Source organism: Rattus norvegicus, chromosome X (assembly GCF_021556685.1).
Source record: "Rattus norvegicus strain SHRSP/BbbUtx chromosome X, alternate assembly SHRSP_T2T, whole genome shotgun sequence".
NCBI classification, from domain to species: Eukaryota; Metazoa; Chordata; class Mammalia; order Rodentia; family Muridae; genus Rattus; species Rattus norvegicus.
In genome coordinates, this window is record NC_141554.1 from 117,213,394 (window position 1) to 117,234,815 (window position 21,422).

General features: G+C 37.6%; 1 protein-coding gene across 14 annotated transcripts in view; it reads left to right on the forward strand.

Moving 5' to 3' along the window:
- Rtl4 (retrotransposon Gag like 4) overlaps nt 1-21,422 on the forward strand; it is a 411,363-nt gene that overhangs the window by 307,710 nt on the left and 82,231 nt on the right. For 2 of the 14 annotated variants that reach the window (XM_087600718.1, XM_087600723.1), the window contains exon 1: nt 11,160-11,275. The gene's annotated coding sequence lies outside the window, so the exon portion shown is untranslated. 14 annotated transcript variants of the gene reach the window in all.

Sequence of the window (21,422 nt, forward strand, 5' to 3'; positions counted from 1 at the left end):
ATCAGGGTGCATTGTATCAAATACCCAAATAATTAATAAAAATACTATGTCAAGAAAAAAGTGAGAAATTTGTGGCACTTATGTTAATGTTTCTGATAACCAATAGTCCAGTTTTTTTGCACCTAAGTTTTGTCACTAGATGAGCCCTATAGGAACTTTCTTATTGTCTCTATAACAGCATCAAAATTATTGATCCCCACACACGTTCAGTGTTATATAACAAAGAAAGGCAGAGATACTTTGGTTAATGATTTGCCTAAAGTCAGGCTGCTTTTAATTTCATATTGAAGGAACTGCCTTATAATTGTTACACATGTATTTTGATTCCCTGCTACTGTAACACTCTAATCTTGTATAATAATTATGTGTATGATTTATATGACTTCTCTAATTTACACGAACCATATCTAGATAAGCGCTCTCACTCTTTCCCTATTATAATTTTATAAAATATTTATATTATCTCAAGTATCATATATATGGGAGTATCTAATTTTATATAGGCACGAACAAAATCTATATGTGTTCTTTCATTTTCACTTATTTTTGTCTTGGACTCTCTTTTTATCCTACCAGATAGCTCCCAATAACTCATGGTCACCTTTAATACTCCATATTTTCTTAGGCTTATGTGAATATTCGGTTAGACACTGGAGCATTTTTTCTTCATTTTTAACATGAATCTGTTATTATGTAATTTTTGCATCTTGCTTTTATAAACCAAAAATTCTGTTGTGAAACATCTCTATTCATCTGGGATAGGAGTGGTATATTAATGCTAATTGTTAGATAAAATTCTATTAAGTGAATATATGGTAATGAATTCAGTCTTTTCTCAATAGAGAGCCCTCTGTAGTTTAATTCGGGCTTTGGTTTTATTTTGATTACCATAAAGAATGCTGAAATAAACATGTTTGTGCATATGGTCTTTAATCACTGTGGCATTAGATTTAAGAAATGGAGCTGCTGACTTGAATAGATTAATGTTTTATTCCAATAGGTATTTGTAGATTGCTTACAGAAGAGCTGTAAATTTCCATCAGCAATATCTGGTTGCTACTTGAATTCGAACTTTTAGAATTTAAGGTACCCCTATACGTCTACTTTAACTTACCTTTCCCTCACTGCTAGTGATTCTTTTATATTTACTGTTTTGTATATTACTTCTTTACCCTGTCTACTTCTTTATTGCATTATTTATGCTCTCTATATTTCTTAAAGAGGTTGATTATCATTTTACATAATTATAGTTCATGCATCAGTGTGTCTGTTTTACTTCAAATAGAAATCCATTTTGACTGATTTCTTAAGTGCTAGTAATCTAATGATACAACTATTAATGTACTTTCTATGTCTATGAATTTGATTATTATAGAATCTTTTAATTCAGGGATTTTTGTATCTTATCACCTATAATAATGTTTTCAAGAGTCATCAATAGTTTTAGCATAAATAATAGGTTTCTTTCTGAACTTTTTATTCTTCCAGTTGTTATCCTCCTCCCAATCCACCCTCTGTCTCTTCTTCATCCCATAACACACCCCCTCCCAGTCTCTAAGATGATGTCTCCACCTCCACCCCTACACCAACAGACCTCCCCATTGCCTGGGAGCTCAAGTCTGGTTAGCTGCATCTTCTCTCACTGACGCCAGACCAGGAAGTATTTTGCTGTGTATGTGTTGGGCGCCTCCTATCAGCTGGTGTGCGCTGCCTGGTTTGCTGCTCTGTCTGAGAGATCTCGTGGGTCCAGCTCAGTTGAGACTGTTGTCCTTCCTATGGAGTTGCCCTCTTCCTCAACTTCTATCTTTTGCCTAATTCAACCACAGGGGTCTCTGGCTTCTGTCCATTGGTTGGATATAAGCATCTCTATCTGACTCCGCTGCTTGTTTGGTCTCTCCGAGAGCAGCCATGCTAGGCTCCTGTCTGTAAGAACACGATAGCATCAGTAATAGTGTCAAGCCTTGGAGCCTCCCCTTGAGCTGGACCCTAATTTGGACCTCTCACTGGACCTCCTTTTCCTTAGGCTCTTCTCCATTTTTGACCCTGCAGTTCTTTTAGACGGGAACAATTTTAATGACTAGCCATGACACAGCTTTTGTTCACCATCAATTTAGTGATCAATGTTGTATTATTTCTAATTTGAGGCTATCATGAACAGTGCTGCTATAATCATTGTTTACAAGAATTTTTAATGAATATATGGTTTAAATATTCTTGGATAGATCTAGGAATTGGAATACTGAGTCATGTGGTAACTCCATTTTAATATCTAGAAAACTGCAAGAGAGCTTTAAAAACAGCTGGGTTTATCATACAGATTCAGCCGCCAGTAGTACATGAAGACTCCATTGTTTTCTTTAACATAATTATGACCCATGCTATGGTTTATTACTAATTTTTGGAAATCTATGTGAAGGATCAAGTTGGGGGAGGGAAAAATCTTTTCAAAATATATTTCTTGTAGAAGTAAAGTACCAAAAAAATTCCACTCTTCTATTTTGAAAACTTCTTTTATTTTTTAAGATTGTAGTATAATTACATTATTTCTTCTTCCCTTTCTTTACTCCAAATTCTCCCATATATCCCTCCTTCCTCTTTCACATTTATAACCTTTTTACTTTAATCATAATACACACACACACATATATATATATAATATACACATCTCATATATTCCTAAATTTATAAGTAAACACTACTACTTGCTATTATTGTCAGTCCTTTTAATAATCACAGAAAGATATATTATTTAATATCTCATCATGTGGTTTTGCATTTATCCCATAGTATAAGTGTGATATTAACATATCACACTTTTTGTGATATATCATATATCTTTTTTGGTTATTTTTGTATATTCCTTGAATGAATATATATTTCAAATTCTTTATTTTCCAGTCTGCTATTTTTACTATTGTTGAGTTTCAAAATATTACTATGTAATCATGGCTCCAGTCACAATTTTAGCAGAGGATGCCGTTGTCCAGCATCAACAGGAGGAGAGGCCCTTGGTCCTGGGAAGGCTCATTCTTTTCCAATGTAGGGGAATGAATGCCAGGGTGCTGAGGTAGGAGTGGGTGAGTGGGAATAGGAGCATCCTCATAGAAGCAGGGGGAGGTTGGAGGGGGAATGGTGGAAGAGAGATAACATTTGAAATGTAAATACAGAAAATATCCAATGAAAAGAATCTTATCAGTAATATGTCTTAAAATATTTTCTTAACTGTAAAGTGTCTTTTTGTGTTTCCTGATATTATTTGTTAACAAGAAGAAATGTGTATGCTGCTTATAGGAATTTAGACAAATCAGTTAGCAGGAAGTGAGAATGGATATTACTCAAAAATCTAAAAGTAAAGTTACCGTATAATCTAAATACAACCTTTCTGAGCATCTAATTCAACATACAATAGAGACACCTACATATAAATTAGCCAATATAAAGAAACTTCTGCCCAGAGACAGATGAAAAAATGGAGTATATTCACACAATAGAGTTTTGTTCAGCCATAAAGAAGAGTGAAAATATATTATTTAATGGAAAATATGGCATTGTTGAATATTATAAGTGAAATAAGCCAGAGTAAATGAAACATCATAGCTATTCATATGCAGATCCCAGATGAAAATGTATATATACATATATATGTTATTAAACTCGAACTGGATTATGTAGAATTATGAAGAGATTTAAGGTGAGAGGAAAGAGTAATAGAGAATAATGTGACTAAATTAAGGCATATTACAGATTTTTCTCATATACAGAACTTAGACAAATTCTATCTATATGACATGAAAGCAGATGGAGGAATGGCTGCACTAATCTCTCTGTAGAGGCCTACAAATTTAAAGCGCAGTTTGATACTCTCATTTGTTTAGCAGAATAATAGTTAAAAGTTCAGCTTGGGGACCTGTGAACTCCCCAACTGTTATAGAGTTAGTTCTAATTGCCTTTTACATTCGTATATGTAACTATTTCTGTATTCAGTTTGCATATGGCATTTTCAGACATGTGTAATGTCAGTTATACCCACTTACAGTCCACTCTCTATGCTGTCCTTTTGTTCTTTATTCTAATGCTTTCTGTTCCACTGTTCCTCTTTCTCCCTACATGCTGCCATTCTGTACCATTTCCCTTGCAATCTCCCTCCACTGTTTCCTACTTGCTCCCTGCCTCCTATGGATACTCCAACATACACACAGAACACATCAAAAGCTTCAAATCTAGTATCTGCATATGAGAGCTCAAATTATGAGTTTGGTTTATCTTATCCAAAATGAGTTTTTTTTTCCCTTAGCTCTATCTTTGTGAATTTTGTAATTTCTTTACAACTGAATAATATTCTACTTGGTTCATGAGTCACATTTTCATTATTCACTTATCTGATGCCTCTTCCAAGAGATAGATTCCACTGATTGTGTGTTCAGTACTCTGCATTCTCTTTTGCCTACTAAGTGCTAAGTATTTGGAGATGAAAATACTACTTTCTGTTTTCGTTTCTTTGGGATTCTGGTAGGTGACACACCTCCTATGTCAGTTTTTCTGTGCTGAATGCAATATACTCCCCATCTCCATAGGACTAGGAATTGGGCAGCTTGCCAGTTTCCTGTTGAAGTATGTGAACATATTCTCTGTGTGTTTTCTTTTTTTCTTCCCTTGCCTTACATAGGAAAAGCTTGGTTCATTTCTTCAATTTCTTCTTCAGCTTTTATGAGTCCTAGTGACTTGGCAGTCCAGATAGGCACGGTAACATACACATAAATACTTCATTCACAAAGAATGATGATCACAAGTTAAGGAAACTCTAGACATCATAAATTTAAGTGAAATGAAAGTATATTTCAAACCAAACGATCACAAATGACACGATTTTAGCTATTTACAATGTTCTTTAAAAATTATTTATCCTGACCCCAATTTCCTCTCCTCCTCTCTCAGCCACTCCTTCAACCCATTCTCTAACCCACCCTTCCCAGGAATATCATCAAAACATGGCATATCAAGTTGGAATAAGTCTAGGTACATCCCCTCATATTAAGGCTTGGGGAGGTAACCAAGTAGGTGGGAAAAGCTCCCAAAGGCAGGTGAAAGAGTCAGAGACAGCCCCTGCTCCCACTGTTGGGAGTCCCCCGAGAAGATCAAGCTGCACAACCATAACGTACATGCAGAAGTCCAAGGTCAGACTCATGTAGGCTCCCTGATTGTTAATTCAGTCTCTCTGAGCTCTTATGAACCCAGGTTAGTTGATTCTGTGAGTTTTCTTGTGTCTTTCTTGATCCACTCTGGCTCCTACAATCCTTCCTCCCCCTCTTCCAGAGGATCCGCTCGTGCTTGTTTGTTCTTCTTAAAGGTTTCATGTACCTACAGTGTACAAGGGAAGAAGAGAGCTCTGTGTGAGGCCACTTTTGAATCTAGATACGTATGGGCACAAGTACTCATTTAGGTTAGGAAAAACAAGGAGCTTGTAAATGAGAAATAAGAGGAAAAGAAAATTTACTGTGTTCTCAGAATCCCTCATCTCCAAATCCCATTAACCAGATAAGTTCATTATAGAATGGTTGTATTTATTACGCAGTCTTACACTCTCTAAATAAATTTTCTCTGTCTCAGACACAACATTTGGAGTAATTAAACAAAAAGTGGTTGGGCAAATCAATTTTAGGTTGATAAATTAATTAAAGGTGGATTCAGATAATTCTATGGGATATATTACTTATCGAAAACCATGTCCTGAAGGTCAATTATTGGTTATGCTAATTAATTATTTCAAATTGTAGTTTTTAGCACTTGCAAGTAATCTAGTCTTAACTTATTTCTCTGACTGACAGAAATTTAATGCCTGGAGAGTTTAAGAGGTAGTGATGAAACCATAATTTGAAGCCCCAACTTTGTGATTACTATGGCAATAAAATCTTTATACTATTCCACTCTGATAATGAAAATGATCAAGCCACAAAAGCTGAATAGAGGATTATCAAAAATCATTTGAAAATTAAAGATTTCTCAGTCATGTCAGGAAAGAATTAACACTTGCCTAAGATGTTGTCATTTTAGATTATAAATATAAATTCTTCTAAGATGTATTACCTATGTATATCAGTGCCACATATAGTTGCATATAAGTTGATTAATAAACAAAGACATATAACTCAGCTTACATACGTGGAAAAATATCTAGGTAACAAACAGGCAAAAATGTATGACATGTCTCTTATCTGATCTTCTCCTACCTTATATTCTAATTAAATACCGTTATTACAAAAATAAAAATCTGCCTCCCTGGTGTAAGTCTCAGTATTTATGTATCATTAGTGTTTTAGATATTAAGATATTAATCGCAGCACTTATGGGATTACATATGAAATTTTCCATTAACTTGATATTCTACATAGTACCAGGTTATCCAAGATTACCTAGAATGTTGCTGTAGTTGCAGAGAAAGTAGATACTAAAGCTTGAAAAGGGTATTCTAATTGTGACTCTTGTTGATGTGATAAACACATTATGACTAAATCAACACTGTGGAGGAAAGGAGTTATTTGGCTCCCACTTGCAGGGTACAGTCCATTGATCAGAAGAGTCAAGGCAGAAACACAAGGTAGGAAACATGGAGGAGGATGCTCGCTGGTTTGTGCACACACCCCTGCTTATCTTGCCTTCTTATCTATCCTAACACTTCCTGCTGAGGGATGCTGCTGCCTATATTGGACTGGGTCCTTATCCATCAATTACATAAAGGAAATCCCACATCGGCATATCTAGAGGCCAAACCAATCTGAGCCACCCTTCAATTTAGAGCCCTTTCTCAGGTAACTATAGGCTGTGTCCAGTTTACAGTCTAGTTGATCAGGACAAAATGTAAGAATTCTGGGTTTCATCTGTCAAAGGCTTACTTGGTTTAGGACAGTATAATGTAACTCGTGAGGGTCAAATATGATTTATAGAATGATAACACTATATTTTGTGTAATTGAGAACCGTTTGGGGACTAAAATGGGGAAGTATTGATAATTACATTTGGGCAGCAAGTAAAAGGGAAGACTGTCCTAGTTCAGAAGAAAAAAATCTCATGTTCAAGAAAGTAAAGAAGTAGGTTCAGAGTGTTCCAAATTAGACAAGTGGTTATAGATGTGTCATTGATACAGAAAAATAATGATTCTTATATGGAACAGTTAAAAACATGGATCAGAAGAAGTCTTGGATATTAAACTAAGGAGTTTGCTTTTATTTTATGAAACAAGAGCCACTGAAGCAAAGAGGAATTAATTTTTTTAAATAAAACACTGCATTCTGGGCACCAATAATGTGAAGGATAAACCCCAAATAGTATGTACTGGCTGCATACTAATTATGTATTTAAGGATTTTGTACAGGAACGTGAGAAGATGAAACTGACAGATCAGAAAAGCCAATGTAGCAGTGATATACACAATCAATGAAGAAGAGACATGGCAGGGACAAAGACATTTCATATGTGTGCATGCACAAGGACAAATAATAAATACTTTAGGCTTCGTAGGAAGACATGTTTCTGCTCGAGCTCTTCAGCTTTCCTACTATAGCCCCAGAGGAGCATTAGTCAATGTATAAACAAATGAGCATGGCTGTGTGTCAATAATACTTTATTCATAAATGCACACAGAGGAAGTGATTTGCCCTGTGGCTGAGGGTTGTCTTAACTCTGGTCTAGAGTTTAGGGGAATGATAACATGGCAAAAAACAGTAGATCAGGCCAATAGGCTAGGCATATTTGTAGTAGAAAATAAAGCAAAATCACAAATATAATCTCAAAATTGTTAAGTAGTTACAGTGGCTCGAAAAATTTTCACAGAAATCTATCTATTCCTCTCTGAAAATGCCAAATATTTAGGATAATGTATTTTTTTACCTGTGTAACGTGGATCACTTCTCTTTGCTTTCTGTGAATGCAGGCTTAACCCTTGAAAGAATATGTCAGTGCACTTAAAGAAGGATATTAACATGAATGAAAGCACACATATGCTCAGTAACTTAAACAGATGTCATGTAAGCAGTTTATTGAAATTTTTTACTGAATTGCTTTTTGAATCCAATGAGTGTTTATGAAGACCATGCCACAAATCAAATCATTGAATGGTTGTTATGTAGTATATAAACTAACCCAGAAAACACAGATGAGTTGTGTGAGAATTGAGGAAATTATTAAAACCAATACTCTAAGGCACAGAAATGCTATTATTCTATGGTGGAAATCCTCCTAGGAGGATGTTAGGGGAGAAAGGTTTTATGAATTCTTTGCTGTTTTCTGTATAGAAAGCACATTCCTTCTCTCAGGAAGCAAGTAATAGCATTTTTAAACAAGGGCTTATTGAACATTATATAATAGTAAATGAAGCAAAGGGGAAGAGGATTTAGGAAACCTTGCTGATTTCAGATGTAGTGGAGGTTGAAACCCAGATATCATTAAGACCTGACTGTGTAAGAAAACGGTATGATCAAATGTCAATAAAATGCGGCTCACAAACTTAGGAGTAGGAAGGGGGATTGAGACAGAGACTCTGACAATAACTGTAATCCGTTGGATCTGGGGAGACAGCTCCAGCTTTTAAAAATGTGCTATAATGTTGTTTTATTACTCTATGACCAAACAATAGGTAGAATAGTCAATGAATTTGTTCAAATAGTAGTGGACATTCGAGTCAGTGTGGTGGGGTTCTTCAAAGAGCTGATTTTGGGGGTCGTTTTTTTTTATTTCACTGCCCAGAATATGTTAAAGACAATGTAATGAATGCAAGATGATAGCAATGTAGTTCACTCATTTTTATCCCATTTTTGCCTTCTTCGCATCATCTGAATCAGTTTTCTTTTTTGATTTGTCTTGGGGTATGCTGTTGTTGTTGTTGTGTTGTTGTTTTGTTTTCTTTCTATAGTCAACCAGGGAAACAAACTGCCTCTTTCGTGCTAAAGCCCACCATCTCATTAAATTGGAGGACCACATCTTCAATTTTTTAGCTGGGTAGTTTGAAGGTCTGTCTAGAATGAACCTGCCATTATCTGATCTCTTAATGGCATCATTCAGGGGAAGAGATTACTGAAACGTGTTATTAACATAAAAAATAGCTCACTCACTCCATTTTTTAAATAGGATACTAAATCCCTTTTCACCATCACGAACAAAATAGAAAATATGACTCAATTAGTTTGCAGCAGTAAAGGTAGAGGGTCAGATGAGTAATCTTAATGAAAGAGGAACGCAATAGAAGAGCATGAGCAGGGAAGACAGTAAACTTTTGATTCCATTCTTGGCACATTTTCTGTATAAGTAATGTTTCTTTTCCTGTATTACCCCTAGTCCCTCCTGGCCTTCTTCTTAGGTGACAAGCTAATACGTTATACTACACAGTGCCAGTGACTAATAATACCTTTAATGTTCTTTTACTCTAGAGGATATTTGCATTAAGGGGAGACTCTGTGGGCCTAATATAAAATAACACATCTCTAAAAGAAGAAGTTCTATAATTTGGTCAGCCCAATGGGAATTTATATATATAAAGAGGATAAAACCTCTTCTAATCACCTTTTGCTGACTGATATCTATTCTGCATATATATAAATACAGCATTGAATAACTGAATCAATGCCTATGCTATGTTAGAATCATCACTTCTGTATTAGCATAAATTCATTGTATAAAATACTGGCTTTGATTACAACACTTCATATAATATATATATATATACGTATATATATATAATATATTTGATGATATTCATTCTAAATCTTAACCTTATGCTTACAGATAAGTGTAGCTACTACCCGTCATTAAAGAAGCTTCTTTTATATTCTTTACTCTTTCTTTTTACAGTTCAGTCTTTATCTCCCCCATTCACCCTCTGCTTGTTCCACATCCCATCCCTCCTCCCCCATCTCCAAGAGGATGTCCCCACCTCTCAAACCCCTCCCCCAAGCCACTAGACCTCCTCACTCCCTGGGGCCTCAAGTCTCTTGAGGGTTAGTTACATCTTCTCTCACCGAGTCAAGACCCAGCAATCCTCTGCTGTATATATGTTGGGAGCCTCATCTCAGCTGCTTGGTTGGTGGCTCAGTGCCTGAGCAATCTCAGGGGTCCATGTTAGTTGAGACTGCTGGCCTTCCTATAGGGTGGCCCTCCTCCTCAGATTCTTTCAGTTTTTCCCTAATTCAACCTCAGGGGTCACCAGCTTCTGTCCATTGGTTGGGTGTAAATATCTGCATTTGACTCTTTCAGCTGCTTTTTTGGGCCTTTCAGAGGGCAGCTATGCTAAACTCCTGTTTGTAAGCACACCATAGCCTCAGTAATAGTGCCAGGCCTTGGGGCTTCCTCGTGAGCTGGAACTCACTTTGGGCCTGTCACTAGACCTCCTTTCCCTCAGGCTCTTCTCCATTTTTGTCCCTGCAGTTCTTTCAGACAGGACCAATTCTGGGTCAGAGGTTTTGACTGTGGGATGGCATAGATGAAATGTCCTACAGTGGGGAGAGGGAACTTGTGGAGTCCACCTCCAGTAGAAAGAAAGGGCATCAAGTGGAGGGTTGGGATTGCCATACCACAGTCAAAAGAAGCTTCTTTTTACAGCAAATGCAAACCATTTCATTTTGTTTCTGTAGCCATTTCTAAGACTTTTACATCAAGCTTCCTGCTATTTTGGCTCTCATTTTTCTGTCCACCCATTCACAATGTTCATGGATCTATAGATGGAGGAGCAATAGAGCTAAGAGATTGTAGGTTCCACAGAATCTCTTGATGTCTGCATTGTTTTTGGTTGTGAAGGAACAGACTTTTTAAAATATTCTATGCCTATCTCTTTTTCCATCCTCTTTCTCTACTGATAGCTTTGAGTGTTTAATTACTGGATTATGTACTGTTTTATGTTTCATTATTCTTCATTATGAACATTTTGACAGATAAGTTAAATTATTTATTTTCTTATACTAGTGTCTTTTTTTGAATGTTCTCTCTAACACTTAGTATTGATCTCATTGAATGCTTGTAATCATTCTTTCGAAGGAGTTTCCATTATCAAGTTGTTTTAAGAAATCTTGGGTTTTGAGGAAAGCCAAATAAGATGATTTCTATATTTAGTGTAATAAATACATATTGTTAATCTCCAGAGAAATCACAGCTTTTTTCAACTTTGATTTTCTAAGGGAGAATCTCAGGACAAGTGAATTGTAGAACATGCTTCAACACAATTGACGTTGATATTAGTCACTACTATAGCATGGATGGAGTGTCAAGTGTAATTTGGAAGTCCCCGTAAGAGGTAGGAAATTGAACATTCAGAAATATCTTTTCATTTAACTTAGGCCTAGTATCCAAATGTTTCCTATTTGTTTTCCTTTATAGGTAAACCTGCATCTTCTTCTATATTTCACAAATGACTCAAGTATTAAAAGATTGACTGTCAGGTTGTGACATGGGTGGAAACTAGTAGATAAGGCCTTATTGAAGGTCATTAAGTTGTTAGATCTTTAACCTTGAACATTATTGTATGATTATGGCCTGTCACAGTACCAAACCCTGTTAAGGATACAGTTATAGGAGAAATCCTTATATATTATTGGTGTAATGAAAATAGTGCATGACACCATATCTCGAAAGAAATAAAAATTTAAAATAGTGTGATATTGTTTGTTTTCAATGTCCCAAGACAATTAGGTAGTTATTGGTATTCTTTTAATCTATTTTATTTCTATTTTCTACAAGAATAAAAAAACAAGAATAAATTAGGAAACAACTTGCATATCTCATAAACCAACCAGAGAGAGAGAAGATTAGCATTGGAAAGTGGAATTTACCCAGTTTTCAGATAAAACAAGGATTTTTGACTATGCTGTGCTCCTAAGTAATGTCTTGAAATAGATACCATATGGCAAAATGGTATCTGCACTCGAATTGACTCCTAACTATAAGGGCTATTGTCTTTTGTTCCATTTAATTATCAATAATATAATATAGAGTCCTTATCTCTCTTGTATAACCAATATTGTCTATGCTATTTACTCAAAATACAGACTTTATATCATGTCTAACTGCTTTTAATTATTTGTTACTTTTAGATGTCATGAAAACACTAATGGTCCAAGTGAAGGAGTGTCAAGGAAGGGAAGATTGAATACTCTGTTATAAGGGGTTAATAGGGGAATTGTAAAATGGGAAAGGTTAAACTGGAGTGGAGCGGAGAACAAGGGAGAGGAAAGAATACTAGGAAGGAGAATTTTCAATAGAGATTTCAAAAATGTAATATGGAAACAAAGTGCTGTCAAAGTTTCCTAAAATATATGCACACATAAGGAGTTAAAATGGAACTACTGTATAATCAGACAAAAATATTCCTCCTGGACACCATGGGATAACAAAAATTCAGTGACTTCTTTTGAATTTGTTGGACATTATGATCTCTTAATAGTAAGACCCTATTGCTGAAGCCACCACATATTTGAGTCATAGAATATAGAGACATTAAACTGACTTAAAAAGTTGACCCTTCCTGTCTAGCTATCAGAGTGATGGAAGTTATCATACAGGCAACTAAAGGAGAAAAGTAATTATCTATTTTACTCAGCTGTGAATCCTGTTAATTACAATAATTATTGACCTGGCAAGACATGCAAAAGTGGCATGAACATCATGGGAGGAAACAGCTACTTTTTGCATGGATTTATGTCCCATCCACAAGATGGGACCCATACCTGGAACTCTTATTGATCTAATGGTCATAGTGTTAAAACAACTCCCAATGATCGATTGCTGTGCTATAGATCATTGCACTTCAGAGATGATCATATTTGTAGTAGTGATTAAACACAATGACCCACAATTGGACAAGGTGCATAGTATATTAGATGGCAGAACACTAAATTGCCAAGGCTCAGGGACCATTGCAGAATAAGTTCCAGAAGAAATATAAAAATCAGACACAGCAGGATGTACGTGTGTGTTTGTGTGTGTGTGTGTGTGTGTGTGTGTGTGTGTGTTGTGAAAGCTTGCTCAAGGCCTGTGCAAGCCCAAGATAGCCCAAAAGGTAGAAGAGAGAAGGAAGTTGAGCATGAAGCCCCAAGATTCCCTAATATGTTAACCATTTTTCAGTGGAAGAGAGCAACAAAAATTGGCCAAGATGGGAACAAAAAAGGACACAAAAATTAAGTGGGTATTGACAGGAGACATGGAGCATCTGGGTAAGGGAGGGTGAATATAAACAAAACACAGTGTACTAACTTTTCAAAGAAATGTACTAAATTATGACGAAACATGGCTGGACCAATGGGCCTTGTTCTTGTAGAGGACCAGCATTTCAGCACCCACTTCACACAGCTGACCACCTTCTGCAACTCAAGCTTCAATATATCAACCTCCCTATTCATTTATTATGTACTTGTGTACACACACTTGCCCCCCCCCCCAGTAATAAATAAATAGGCATGAATTTTAGAAGGAGGGAAACATGGGAGTAGTTGGATGGAAGAGAAGTAAATATGTTACTCATAAGAAATTGTCAAACAATAAATACATAAAACAAAGATAGATGTGCTATTTGACCCATCTATACCATTGCTGAGTATGGACCAAAAGGGCTCCAAGTCAACATATTCCAGAGACATTTGTCCATCAATCTTTACTGTAGCACTATTTATAATCCCTAAGTTAAGGAACCCACCTAGGTGTCCAATAACAAATCAGAGAATAATCATGTCTACACAATAAAATATCTTTCAGTCATAATGAATGACATTATTTTGTTTGCAGGTCAAGAGATAATTCTGACACTAGAGGGTAGGTACATCCTGTGCTTTAGAATTTTTCTGCCTTCAGTAGTGTAGTTATTTTAGCTAGAAAACAGTGGGGGTTCTTTGAATTTCCAGTTACAAATGCAACCTTCTCTCAGAGAAAAAAGGTGAGGTTTGATGCAGTAGAAAGAGTTTTGAAAGGCTAGAGGACTGGAGAATCTGTTATTAAACCCTCTCAGTTTTACTCTTGGGATGTCTAGCTCAATGCTCTCCTGTCCAGAAGTGCAAATGAGAGTGTGGAAGTCTGCTGCTGCTGCTGCTGCTGCTCTAAATGGTTAACCTCTGCTGTTTCCTTAAGTGGGCCAGGAATGTGTTAGAGGTTCCCATCCATTCTTTCATGTAAATGTTGCTTGACTGGTAATCTTAATGCTCTGTCACTGGATCTCTGACAACTAGCTTGTGCCTCTTCTTCAGCCAGGGGGAAACAATAAAAGCTGCAGCAAAGAAAATGCAGCTGACAATCAATGGAAATATTACTCATATCCTTCAGTTCTAAGTTGTTTACACAAGGCTTTGGATGATTATTAATTTCTTATGTAACCTTGGCAGAGTGGGAATTTTTAATAAAAAAACAACCTAATTTTAATGACTTCGCTGATACAAAAAAAAAGTATTTTCCTCAAAGAAATAGAAAGGGAGGGAGAGAAGGAGCAAACGAAAGGCTAGTAGGCAAGAGTAGAATAGTAAAGTAAGACAGATCTCTGCCCAAAGGAAGAGAACTGTAAGTTGTAAGTTAAAGAGCAGTATTGAGGACAGCTCCATTTTCTCTGTTATTTGGACTTGAGAATGGGGAGAGGGAGAGGAAAAACACAGAGGTTTTGATCACACTGTGTAATCACGGAGATGTTGGTGCCCTTCTACCAAGGCAACAACAACAATAACAACAACAGCAACAACAACAACAGAAACAACAACAGCAACAACAACAACAGCAACAACAACAGAAACAACAATAGCAGCAACAACAACAACAGAAACAACAACAGCAGCGACAACAACAGCAACAACAACAACAACAGCAACAACCCTCCCCCGCAAAAAGCAAGCCTGCATACGTCCTCTGATTTCTAAAAGAAACACAAAAATCTGAAATTGGTGCAGAATATGTATTTACTCTTTGATCAAAGAAGGGAGGAAAACCTATTTGCTACCTATTATATCGGTGTAAATTTATAATGTTTATGAAAGCATGAGACAAAAGCCTAAAGATAATGTAGGTTTAGCTCTGAGATCTTTGGAGCATCTTTTCTGGGAAAGAACCCCTGGACCTCAGTTGCTACTTCTGTCTTTGTTCTTAGTGGTCCTCAGTTCTCATCAGGGAGAGGCAAATGATTCTCTGTTTAGAATTTAAACTATCCCCTGTGTTCTGTCTGGGCCCAGCCAATTCACTGTCAGCATGGGGTCATGGCTATAACTCTGTTGGAACATGTGATACTTCTCCTAGAGTTTAATTTCCAGAAAATCATATAGACATTGAACTTTTTTATTATTTCCAAATGGTTCTGTGCTGGTCTAATGAACTGACTTAGAAAACAATTAAAGAGAGTTAATGGGAATGACGTTGTGAGAAGTGTAAAAAGTTTAGTATTTTCTAAACCAGTGTGGGATTCTCTTTACCTTAATTGGATATTTGTTTTGAGAAAGGAGGAAAAAGGCAGAGAATAAGGTTATTATGGCCATATAAAGTTAACATATAAAAATCCAGTTGACCAAGAGGAAGGCTTACAAACATAGCTTCCAGATCAACTAAATTCCACTGGTACACTTGAGTGTCTAAAGGTGACCCATGGTCCATTATTATTTTTTATTAATCATTTTATTAGTTACATTTCAAATGATAGCCCCCTTCCAGGTTAACCCTCCTTACCCCCCATCCCATCCCCCCTTTCCTCATCTCCTTTGCTTCTGTGAGGGTGCTCTTCTACCCACATTCCCACCCCTACCTTACAGCTCTAGTATCCCCCTATGCTAGGGCATCAAACCTCCACAGGAATAAAGGCCTCCCCTCCCATTGATGTCAGATAAGGCCATCCTCTGATATATATGTATGTATATCTATATCTATATCTATATCTATATCTATATCTATATCTATATCTATATCTATATCTATATCTATATCTATATCTATATCTATATCTATATCTATCTATATCTATCTAATCTCTCTCTCTCTCTCTCTCTCTCTCTATATATATATATATATATATATATATATATATATATATATATCAATGAATCCCTCCATGTATATATACTTTGGTTAGTGGTTTAGTCTCTGGGAGCTCTGCATGGTCTGGTTAGTTAATATGGTTCTTCCTATGGGGTTTCCACTCCTTCAGTCCTTGCCCTAGCTCTTCCCATGGCCCATTATAATACACAGCTCTGGGTAGAAATGTAAGGTGCTACAAATATATCATGTATAACTGTGTGAAACTATGTATAATAGAGCATGCTACATGCCTATGTTATAAAGTTGAGCCCAAGGCCCATGTAATGTAATAGAAGAATACCAAGTCTGTCCAGCATGGTATTTGAGCTGCCCATCTCTTTTGTCATTGCAGAAGCTTGGTTTTGACCTTGGAAGTGTATCTTTAGATAAACTGTCCTGTTTCTATTGGCAACTGTGTATCCCTTCTTAGCTCCTTCTTCTGGAACATAAAGAACCTTTATTTATCTCTGCTAGAGGAACGCTTTGACTCAAACACTAGCCATCTAGCATATTAGAATATAACCTTGAATTTGTTCTGGGAACCCAAGTTCCACCAAGAATCCAGCCATATGGTCCAGTCCTTCCGTGCACCTCTAGGTTTTGTCTTTTTGTTCCCAGGAACAATTTTATCCACTAATTCTAGACAGCCACTGAACATAACAGAAAGAGAATAACGTCATGTTTTAAGGTACCTCTTTTCAGACTATTTAAATTTACACTGAGAATCATTCATTTTTTTCTTTCATTTCAAACATAATCCGCTAAGCCATTTACAATTAACCTGTCAATTTCCCTGCCAAATGAAGACTGGATCTCATCTTCTTGATGCTATTGCAGTATCCTTATGAAAATACCAAATGCATTTATTGATGTGAGAATTGTTCTTTGATGTGTACACAAAGAGTAGTTGATATGATAAATTAGTCATTGTTATAAACACTTGTGCAAGATACCTTCAATATCTCCATACACAACTAAAACAGGCCACAGGTTTTGGGCTCCAAATTGAGAATTGAGGAATGAAGGTACAGCACCCAGTTCTATGTTTAAAGTCCATACCTCAGACAACCCAAATGATCAGCCTTTCATTGTTTGTCTCATTGAAAAGGAATTTTTTCATTCCATTCATTTACATCTCAAATGATATCCCATTTCCCGGTTACCATACCCCAATCCCACATCCTACATCTGGCCACACCCCTCCACTTTGCCTATATGAAAGTGCTCCCCCACCCACCCACACTGTCTTGCTCCACTGCTCCAGCACCCCACTACACTGGGTCATCGAGCCTCCCTGGGACCAAGGGCCTCCCCTCCTACTGCTGTCAGGCAAGGCCATTCTCTGCTACATATGTATCTGGTGCCACGGGTCCCTCCAGGTACACTCCTTGGTTGGTGGTCTAGACTCTGGGAGCACAGGGTGATCCAATGCTGATGTTGTTCTTCCTATGGGGTTGCAATCTCCCTCACCTTCTCCAGTCCTTCCACCAGCTACCTGACTAGGATCTCTGAGCTCAGTCTGATGGTGAGCTCCAAGCATCCACATTTGCATTGGTCAGTTGCTGGTCAGACTTCTTGGATAGACCACACTTGGTTCCTGTTAGCAAGCACCTCTTGACCACAGCAAAAATGTTGGGTTTGGTGTCCGGAGACATGATGGATTCCCAGGTGACGCAGACCATGGTTGGCCCTCCCTTTATTCTCTGTTCCAATTTTTTTTTGTTCCTGTTCTTTGACCAAGTAGGTGGTCTCAACAGGTTCTCTCTCCACCAATTCTGCACATTTTGGCTCAAATAATCCCCATTGGATGGTGGGAGCCTCACATTTCTGTGGTGTCTGGGACCCTCCGGTGGCTATCTCCAGTTCCTCATCCTCCTGCTACATATTTTTATTCAATTTCCTGACCCTCTGTATCTCTCTCACATCTCTTTCAGTTCCTGACACTGCCACCCTTATTTTCTTCCCCCTCCTTTCTCCCTTTGTGGTGCCCCAATCCCTCTACACCCCCCACAATCATCCTGTTTCCCAATCAATGCAGGACTGAAGTATCCACACCCTGGTCTTCCTCAGAAGCTCCACATGGTCTGTGGGTTGAATCATTTGTGTTGTGAGCTTTTGGACTAATATTCACTTACTAGTAAGTACATACCATGTGTGTTCTTTTGTGTCTGGGATACCTAACTCAGGATGATATTTTCTAGTTCCATCCATTTGCCTGTGAATTTCAAGAAGTCATTGTTTTTTAATAGCTATGTAGTACTCGATTGTATCTATGTACCACATTGTCTGTATCCATTCCTCTGTTGAAGGGCATCTGGGTTCTTTCCAGCTTCTGGCTATTATAAACAATGCTGCTATGAACATAGTGGAGAATGTATCCTTGTTATATGTTGGAGCATCTTTTGGGTATATGCCCAAGATAGGTATAGCTGGGTCCTCAGGTAGAATTATTTCCAATGTTCTTAGCACCCGACAGACTGATTCAACAGTGGTTTTACCAGTTTCCTATCCACCAGCAATGGAGGAGTGTTCCTCTTTCTCCATATCCTTGCCAACATCTGCTGTCACCTGCGGTTTTGATCTTAGCCATTTTGACTGGTGTGAGGGGGAATCTCAGGGTCATTTTGATTTGCATTTCCCTGATGACTAAGGATGTTGAACATTTCAAGTGTTTCTCAGCCATGCAAGATTCCTCTGCTGAGAATTCTCTAATTAGCTCTGCACTCCACTTTTTAATAGGGTTATTTGGTTCTCTGGAGTCTACATTCTTGAGTTATTTGCATATTTTGCATATTAGCCCTCTATTGGATGTAGGACTGGTAAACTGTCTTTTCCCAATCTGCGGATTGCTGTTTTGTCCTATGGACAGTATCCTTTGCTTTACAGAAGCTTTTCAATTTTATGAGGTCCCATTTGTCGATTCTGGATGTTAGAGCATAAGCCATTGGTGTTCTGTTCCGGAAATTTTCCACTGTGCCTATGTGTTCAAGGCTCCTCCCCACTTTCTCTTCTATTACTTTCAGTGCATGCCATTTTATGTGGAGGTCCTTGATCCACTTGGAATTGAACTTTGTACAAGAAGATAAGAATGGATCAATTTGAATTTTTCTACATGCAGACTGCTCGTTGAACCAGCACCATTTATTGAAATTGTTTTATTTTCTCTATTGGATGGTTTTAGTTTTTTTGTCAAATATCAAGTGAACATAGGTATGTGAGTTCTTTTCTGGGTCTTCAATTCTATTCCATTGCTCTACTTGCCTGTCTCTGTACAAATATCATGCAGTTTTTATCACTATTACTCTATAATACAGAAAACAGGGATGGTTACTCCCCCCAGAAGTTCCTTTATTATGGAGAATAGTTTTCACTATCCTAAATTATTGTTTTTCAAAATGAATTTGAGATTTGCTTTTTCTAACTCTATGAAGAATTGAGTTGGAATTTTGATAGGAATTGGATTGTACCTGTAGAAAGATTTTGGTAAGATGGCCATTTTTACTATATTAATCCTGTCAATTCATGAGCATGGGAGATCTTTCCATCTTTTGAAGTCTTACACAATTTCTTTCTTTAGGGATTTGAAATTCTTGTCATACAGATCTTTCACTTGCTTCTTAGAGTCACATCAATATATTTTATATTATTTGTGACTATTGTAAAGGGTGTTGTTTCCATAATTTAATTTATTTTATTTTATTTTATTTTTTTATTAACTTGAGTATTTCTTATATACATTTCGAGTGTTATTCCCTTTCTCGGTATTCGGGCAAACATCTCCCTCCCCCCTCCCCTTCCTTATAGGTGTTCCCCTCCCAACCCTCCCCCCTTTGCCGCCCTCCCCCCACCAGTCTAGTTCACTGGGGGTTCAGTCTTAGCAGGACCCAGGGCTTCCCCTTCCACTGGTGCTCTTACTAGGATATTCATTGCTACCTATGAGGTCAGAGTCCAGGGTCAGTCCACGTATAGTCTTTAGGTAGTGGCTTAGTCCCTGGAAGCTCTGGTTGCTTGGCATTGTTGTACATATGGGGTCTCGAGCCCCTTCAAGCTCTTCCAGTTCTTTCTCTGATTCCTTCAACGGGGGTCCTATTCTCAGTTCAGTGGTTTGCTGCTGGCATTCGCCTCTGTATTTGCTGTATTCTAGCTGTGTCTCTCAGGAGCGATCTACATCCGGCTCCTGTCTGCCTGCACTTCTTTGCTTCATCCATCTTGTCTCATTGGGTGGCTGTATATGTATGGGCCACATGTGGGGCAGGCTCTGAATGGGTGTTCCTTCAGTCTCTGTTTTAATCTTTGCCTCTCTCTTCCCTGCCAAGGGTATTCTTGTTCCCCTTTTAAAGAAGGAGTGAAGCATTCACATTTTGATCATCTGTCTTGAGTTTCATTTGTTCTAGGCATCTAGGGTAATTCAAGCATTTGGGCTAATAGCCACTTATCAGTGAGTGCATACCATGTATGTCTTTCTGTAATTGGGTTAGCTCACTCAGGATGATGTTTTCCAGTTCCAACCATTTGCCTACGAATTTCATAAAGTCGTTGTTTTTGATAGCTGAGTAATATTCCATTGTGTAGATGTACCACATTTTCTGTATCCATTCCTCTGTTGAAGGGCATCTGGGTTCTTTCCAGCTTCTGGCTATTAAAAATAAGGCTGCGATGAACATAGTGGAGCACGTGTCTTTTTTATATGTTGGGGCATCTTTTGGGTATATGCCCAAGAGAGGTATAGCTGGATCCTCAGGCAGTTCAATGTCCAATTTTCTGAGGATCCTCCAGACTGATTTCCAGAATGGTTGTACCAGTATGCAATCCCACCAACAATGGAGGAGTGTTCCTCTTTCTCCACATCCTCGCCAGCATCTGTTGTCCCCTGAGTTTTTGATCTTAGCCATTCTCACTGGTGTGAGGTGAAATCTCAGGGTTGTTTTGATTTGCATTTCCCTTATGACTAAAGATGTTGAACATTTCTTTCTCAGAACTTTTGTCCTTTGAGTAGAGGAAGGCTACTGATTTGTTTGAGTTAATTTTATATTAAGCCACTTTGCTGAAGTTGTTTATCAGCTGTACTAGCTCTTGGGTAGAATTTTTGGAGTCACTTATGTATACTATCCTCCGATCTACAAATAGTGATACCTTGACTGCCTCCCTCCAATTTGTGTCTCTGTAATCTCTTTTTGTTGTCTAATTGCTCTGTCTAGAATTTCAAGTACCATCTTAGGGTTTCTCTTCTTGCACAAACATCATGACCAAGAAGCAAGTTGGGGAGGAAAGGGTTCATTCAGCTTACACTTCCACATTGCTGTTCATCACTAAAGGAAGTCAGGACTGGAACTCAAGCAGGTCAGGAAGCAGGAGCTGATGGAGAGGCTATGGAAGGATGTTACTGGCTTGCTTCTCCTGTCTTGCTCATC